A 6,002-nucleotide genomic window follows, 5' to 3' on the forward strand; every position below is an offset into this window, starting at 1 on the left:
GCCTTTGCCAGTTTTCTGGCATAAAGCTCTCAGTATCCCTCAAAACGTAAGCTTGCACTTCGAATTCTTTGTGGGGAATTAACGTCTGGAATGGCATAGAAACTTCTGAGAAAAAACTGTATGCGTGTTGAACAAAGGCTTGCACACGTTTTGCTACTTGGGAATCAACACGGTTAGTTCGTGCTGAGTCTTTTTTTCAGGCGTCCTTACTTTGTGCCTCCTAGGGAGCGAAGTGCATTCAAACATGTACAGTCGCCAAAACTGTTAACAACAACAAAGAACGATGTGCTAGCGTATGCACAGAGCAGCAGCTTACGATAGCGCTGAGGCTGCTAAGCCTGACTGTGCGCATGCGCTGAAGCAACCGAGTGAGCATTGTGAGCGCCGATAACCAGGCGCCGAAGATGCGGCTGTGGCTACACTCTTAATCTGGATCCACATAAGATCCACTTAGTAACTGGAACTTTTTTGCAAAAAAGTTCCACTTATATATTTGGAACCGTGTTCCACATATCTTGAAAATGTAAGTGGAATAGTGCACCACATATTTTTGCAGCTATATTATCTGGATCGGCGTTCCAAATAAAAATATACGGACCACTGTTCCAAATAAACTGGTAGTGTAAGTTACTGGAACACTGATCCACGTAAAATGATTATGGATTTATCCGGTGCGCCGTTCCAGGTACCCTCAGACCAGCTGTTTATATAAAACGGTGCTCCGATAGACGTTAAGAAGCTGTCTATGGGACTCCACTTTTCCAACATATCTGCTTTCCTGTTGGTATAAACTGAGGTCATTTGCCAGGCTGGCGGATGCATTAGTATCAGAAAGAAACCGCAAGCACCATTCTAACGCAGCCTTGACATATGGCCCACAGTGATACCAACAATTGGAAAACAGAAACCGCCGCAGCAGTGTGGTCCCTGACAGTTCCCAACAGTTGCCTATCGGAGCACAGTTCTATATAAAAGTTGGTCTGAGATACCTGGAGCGGCACACATAGACTTTGGCTTCATCCGCCGAATCCTGTTCTGGGTTTTGGCTGCATGTAAAAGAAACAAGACTCGCATTAAAATACACACCAAACCAACTATTAGCACTGATACAATGCTTTTAAAAACACTAAGGAAATTTTATTCGCTCGTATTATTGCGCACATTTGAGATACGGAGACATATCTGTTTCCACTTGGGCAGAAAATGACCAGCGTACAGGATCAAATACCAAAACGATATCAAGTGGCCAAAACGATCTAAGTGGCATTTTCCCATTTTTGCTAATATTTACCATTCTTTTTTTTGCTAAAAACACGTGGGTAATAAAGATGGCTTTAAGCGCCACCGCGTCACAAACAGACTTGTACATCTACCCTCGCAGTAACTCAAAAAGCATTACACAACAGTGAGCATAAAATATGCTGTTTTATGACATGAAATTAGGTACCGCGAATGCGGAAGTACCCACAGCGCTTGCCATACCATGTTTACGCATCCCGGTTCCAAAAAATGCAGTTTGCTATTAAATTGTAGGGAAAAGCCAAAAATACAAGTCATACACGGTTGGATTATCACAAGACCTGCAAGAGTGTAGGAAAAGAACACCGGAGCCAATACTAACAATTTAACATTTGCACAAAAAAAATTACCGGAAGCATGTGGCACTATTGCACAACTAAAACATACACCATATATCAATATCAAGCTAACTGTAATATCAAGCTAACTGTAGCCAAAACCGACTATATACGCGCCCTGAAAAAGCCTTTCACTGAAGCCGCGTTCTTTCCCCGACAATTTGTAGCTATTTAAAATAACTTATCCAAAAAAAAGCTCATAACACCCAGTGTGAATCTTACAAAATTTTACAAACCAGATAGCTCGGAGCATGTTACGCATTTTAAAATTTATCAAGCAGCCTAACTCTAAAGACGTTATTAATTCCCTCAAGAACAATTCAGACATCCCAAATAACCAAGCCAGGTAGCGTTAAAACATACAGGTGACCAATTTTACCAAGCGAACTTGGAAGCATTTTTCCAGCCCGAACATTTATCTGAGGTAAAATTCAGTTGCGTGCTATACAAACCCTACTATCATGACGACAGTATGCTTGTGACCAAAGCACTGCCTCTAACAAGCAAGAAATGCAACTTTGTCCATAGTAAACAACTTTTTCAAGCCAAATATGTATATTTCGCATTCTTCTAGGGCTTAGGTGTCAGCTAAGATACAGTACAAAAGTTGAGTAATAAAACCCCAAACCGTCTGTGTAAATAATTACTCTCACGTTTGCATCCATCAACAGCAGCACTGCCATGGAAAAAAAATTTCGAGCTGCACTTGAATAATAAAAACGTTACAGTGCAGTGCCATTAGCTACATTAACAGAGTAACAGAGTAGCGGCAAAGGCAGCCTGCGCTTTGTGCCAATAATGAAAAATTGCAAAGGAACGCACTTCACTTTTGCAGTTGACATGCCGCTTGCATCTACCAATCATTTGAACCACGACATATCTTTCCGAATAGGCTTAAACGTCTAACAATAATTTAAAACCCCAAGTAGAGTGACCACATCGAGTCTTTCAACAGAGCTTTAAACTTAAATGACATCAGGCCACTGTTAAATGGCCAAGAACTCTCTGCAAAAGTCCCAAGAACTCTCCAAAGTCGCATAAGTTTCAGGAGATTAAGATGAAATATACGGCGAGGAGGATGACCACATCTTGATGTGACAATGCAGGCGGAAAATCCATGACGTGTTTCTTGCAGACAATATTTACGCTGCCATTCTCTTCTCTCAAAATAACTGGACGTCGAGAATAACTGGACCACGTCATGTACCTTTAAGGAAGGAACAAGAAAATTTTGTTAGACGGTGGCTTTAAATGAGCGAGTTGCTTAGGACACCCCTTTTATAGCACAGTAATTGATTGAAATATCAGCGATTTCTTGGTTTCTTTTCTGGGAATGCTGCTAACAATGTACAAAAAATATTAGCACAGACTGTCAATGGCAGTTCTCTAATTTTGGAAAGCAACCGCATTGGGCGTGGCCGTGGCGCCGTATTATCACAGCAGCAACTCTCAATGTGAAAGCAAAATGTTTGCAAAATTTGAATGCAAAATAATAGTCTTTTTGTCCACATGTTGCAGCATCCGAAACAGGCTGAATGTGAAGGTATTTCCCAATTTGGAGTTCACGATTTATTCTTAACAGTAAGATTTTGCTACAAAGAAAACTACCACAAATTCAGTCCCGCAAAAATAAAATGCCAGCTTCAATAAACACTACCATAAATTGAGTCCCACAAAAATAAAATGCCAACTTACCCAACTAAAATTAAGATGCAGGCGTTCCTGGCAGGGCCTCCTCGGAGTGATTTTCCAGGAAAGTTTTGCCAACGTGTTCCCAAAAGCTCTTACTGTCGTTTTCACCTACAGGTCAAGTTGTCACTGAAATGGTGTTCCGAAGCCATTACGTATAATGCAACTACCTAAAAAGGGACCATCAAAGTTCCAGAACTGGGAGTGCGTACTTACTTGTAGAATGCAATGATTTCATCCCGTACAACGGCTTTCACGTGTTTCCTTTTTTTGAACACACGACTTCAAGAACGGTGAACACACGCCTTCAAGAACCAGAAAAATGGCAGTATGCATTCCTTGTTCCATTGTTTTAAGTCCCGGTCTGCCCTATTTCCTAGAAATAAAAACAGTATAAAAATATCGAAGCATAAATTTACGCTTCCCTCTAAGAAAGGAGTACTACAAGATCTCGTACAAGGCCTGATTAGTTGTGCTAAAACTTATTTTGCATCACGAGCCCTGGTAACGTTTTCAGGCGAAACAATTTTAAATATAAAAATATTTGAACATTTTTAGGCTCACCTGTCATTGCTCCATGCGGAGTGGTGAACGTCTGTATAATACGCAACACTCAAGAGGCACTCTTTCGTGGCTTTATGACTTCCACAATGCATTCACAATCTGTCACACTTGTCACAACGACGCCTCGGCGTGCCGAAGATGTCTTCAGCCACAGTGAATGCCACAGCCATGATTTCACAAGTATATGTAAGGAATGGAAATAATTCGTTTTAATTTCTGTTCTTCAGACAAAAGAAAACAATTGTCGCAAACTACCAGTGTAGAGACAAATTTCTCCACAGTCAGCCATAGTCTGCATCTGGACAGGTTACACAGATCGAATACAGAATGTAGCAATCTGCTTTCGCAGTATATTTTCTAAGTTCAAGGAAGCACAGAAATGAGTTAATGTTGGGTGCACATAGTGATGTTAATGTTGGGTGCACCGACATTGACGGCATAAAAATGCAAGAGTGGCTTATTTCTAACGCGGTTCGTGAAGTAGCAACCACTAATTATGGATATTGGATAATTATCCTGAAGTCTCAAGTTACCACTGACATTAACAGCATAGAAACGGCAGCACACTTTCTATATACCCTCTGCGTGTTTCCACATATTTCTTCCCCTCTACAAAAGAAACGTTTGTTACTGCGGTACGGCTAAGACAACCACTGTCCCTTCCATTTCTCTACACTTCAGGCAATGTAAAATAGATCATCTCAATTGGTCAAAGGAATTGGAAGAAACATGGAACTGCATAACACACTGCACAGATAAACGTAAGCTGACGCCTTGAAAGCACATCAACACAACTCGAAATAGCGTCTACCTTGCGCGCAACGGGCAAGGTAGAAGACACCCGGTCTGGTAAGCACAGTAAATGGCATTCTACTCATCAGACTAACACAACGCCGCAATTACCACGCAAGTTTTAAAAATACCAATAAATCTAAGGACGGACGCTCCGACAAACTTGCTTGGAAGTTGTACACGTGTGCACGCGCGATTATCGCGAGCGACTAACCCGAGAAGATTCGCTACCGCAGACATACACAGCTACCGTCAATATACAACTAAGCAAAGCCACACCGTGAGGGAACATCCACTCATGAAACGCGCAAACCAGGAACTTCTGACGTACGCAGTCAGAAATGTCCAGCCGACTCTGACCCACGAACACGGGAGTTTTGGTAAATTACGGCTGCAAACGTTTCTCCAACACAAAATGTTACACGCCGCGACCACAAGCATGAACGACACACGAACAACGGGCATAGACGCGGTATGTTTATCGGACGCAGTTAACAAGGATGTCACTGAACAACAACCGTTACCAGCACATAAATAAGCAGCACTGACCTTTTTTGCGCCTCCTGGCAAAACTCCACTTCGTCGAGCAGGAAATACAGCCCAGGGATATGAAAAAATTCGTAGTTGCACGCCGCAACCAACCCCATTTAAACTGCTAACGGCGTTCGGTTCTCGCCAGCGTGACCGAGAATTTCTTTAGTAAATATCAGGCGCATCGCGCGAGCAATTGAGAAACCCGCTTGGGAGTGCCACTGGTGGCGCTGCATGCGGAAGACCGTAAAATTAGCGGAGGGAATCCTGGAAGATGGGAGCGCTGCTGTCGTTTAAAGTGTTGACGCGGTCCCGATTTTCATCCGTCGTCATCGTACCCGTTGCAGCCCCACTGTACCGTGAATCAACGCAAAAACAGCTCTGCCGTGCTGCTGCTGACGCATGCGCATTGAATGCGCTACTGGAGTGGCGGTCTTTTCCTCATGGCTTCGGCGTACTTTCGTTCTCGCGGAGGCTTTGGCGATGCGCCCGCATAAGAACTCATACAAACTCGGCACACGTGATGGCTTTATTGGATTCGGAAAACGGGCGTATGCGTCTAAGCGGACGTTTACGCCCGCTGAGGCCGAAACAAAGCTGAGATAATAGCCGCGTTAGCGCGTTAGTACTGGCCAAAGTTGTTTCTCGCGGAGGGCCGTGAGTGCGTGCGATATCCGAGCTTAACTTTGGATGACAATTTCTCCGTTACTGTTTACAATGAACGCAAAAGGGCGTGGCTTCATTTACTGCTTTTCTTGACAACAACCCTTTCCGTAGTCAATAAAATAT

The 6,002-nt window shown here is 43.1% G+C and overlaps 1 long non-coding RNA gene across 1 annotated transcript; it reads right to left on the bottom strand.

Annotated features, from left to right (window-relative positions):
• Positions 1–1,030: 1,030 nt before the first annotated feature.
• On the bottom strand, positions 1,031–5,695 carry LOC144166690 (uncharacterized). Its single transcript, XR_013321726.1, has 5 exons — positions 5,232–5,695; positions 3,891–4,032; positions 3,543–3,702; positions 3,333–3,455; positions 1,031–2,844 (listed from the first exon to the last, which is right to left on the bottom strand). It is a non-coding gene; the product is annotated as an uncharacterized LOC144166690 (long non-coding RNA).
• Positions 5,696–6,002: the final 307 nt, after the last annotated feature.

This window comes from Haemaphysalis longicornis, unplaced genomic scaffold, assembly GCF_048455015.1.
Source record: "Haemaphysalis longicornis isolate Haplotype H1 unplaced genomic scaffold, Haemaphysalis longicornis Haplotype H1 scaffold_181, whole genome shotgun sequence".
NCBI lineage: Eukaryota > Metazoa > Arthropoda > Arachnida > Ixodida > Ixodidae > Haemaphysalis > Haemaphysalis longicornis.